The sequence below is a fragment of the Corvus brachyrhynchos genome, unplaced genomic scaffold (genome assembly GCF_000691975.1).
Source record: "Corvus brachyrhynchos isolate BGI_N302 unplaced genomic scaffold, ASM69197v1 scaffold167, whole genome shotgun sequence".
Taxonomy (NCBI): domain Eukaryota; kingdom Metazoa; phylum Chordata; class Aves; order Passeriformes; family Corvidae; genus Corvus; species Corvus brachyrhynchos.
The window spans coordinates 6,572,838-6,573,822 of record NW_008239547.1 but is presented as its reverse complement, the minus strand read 5'-3'; the positions used below and the strand labels follow the sequence as shown (position 1 = coordinate 6,573,822).

Here is a 985-nt window from a genome sequence, read left to right as displayed (position 1 = left end):
CGGCACCAAGCCAAGAACAGCTGCTAGAGCTGCTGTCCGAGAACGCCCGACAGCTAAAGTCTGGCAGCACCTACAGCCCCGGGCCGGACCTTCCCCGGTGGCCCCGTGGGAGTTTCGAAATAAGCCCCAAGGAGTCGCAGCTGCAGAAAAAAGCGGCATTCGGGGACTCCCGAGAAGGCTTGACACAGCCTGATGATACCAAAAACAGAGGGGATCTAGTGCCCTCCGAACAAATACTGATAAAGCGGCGGCAGCTTGGCAAGTGCTAGAAAAGCCGGACCCCGCCACTCTCAGTCTCCCCGGCGGCGCCGCAGCAGAGAGGCAGTGGTCGCCAGCCCCGCCAAAAAGCACTAAGGCAGCGAGCAGCACACTCAGCCCAAACAAAGGCTGCCGACTGACCCCTTTGCTCTTCTGACCGACGCCGGACTGTCCTTCCTACGCAGCTGCTTAGACGGGGCACATGCCCAGCCGCTTTTCATCACCGCTGCCGCCGAGCCGCCCGCGACCCCCTGCCGGCTCATGCCTGGCTGCCTCTCCCCGCCGAAGCAGGGGCACGCCCAAGCCAGACACGCTGCTAGCCTGGGACCGAGCCCTGCGCAGCCCCTTGCCACGGCCCCCCCTGGCCGCCCACGTGGTGCGAGGGTTGAAAGGGGTTCATTCTCATTTTCGGCCGGGTAGACCTGGCCTCCCCCGCTATGGCAGCAAGCTGGAGCCACTTCCTAAAGGGACGCTTCGCCCTGGCGCCGCCCCTCCTGGCTCCACTGCTGCCATGCGAATGCCCTGAGGCTACCAAGCCGCGGCTGCTGCCGCTCTGCTCCTCCAGCTGTGAGAACTCCGCCCGCGTGGTGTCTTCCATGTCGACCCTGGCCACACCCTCTGCTCCTGTGCTGCAAGAGGAGCAGAGAAAGAGGGGGTTAGCAGGAGCCAGGCTGTCGGACTCAGACTGTTCCCAGATAGCTGCGAAAACATCGTAAGGGAAGCAGTC

General features: G+C 63.8%; 1 long non-coding RNA gene across 4 annotated transcripts in view; it reads right to left on the bottom strand.

Annotated features, from left to right (window-relative positions):
• Nucleotides 1-771, bottom strand: part of LOC108448475 — a 10,253-nt gene extending 9,482 nt beyond the window's left edge. For all 4 annotated transcript variants that reach the window (XR_001864366.1, XR_001864365.1, XR_001864368.1 and 1 more), the window contains exon 1: nt 400-771. This is a non-coding gene — a long non-coding RNA (uncharacterized LOC108448475). The remainder of the gene's footprint in view (nt 1-399) is intronic.
• Between the last annotated feature and the right edge of the window lie 214 nt (nt 772-985).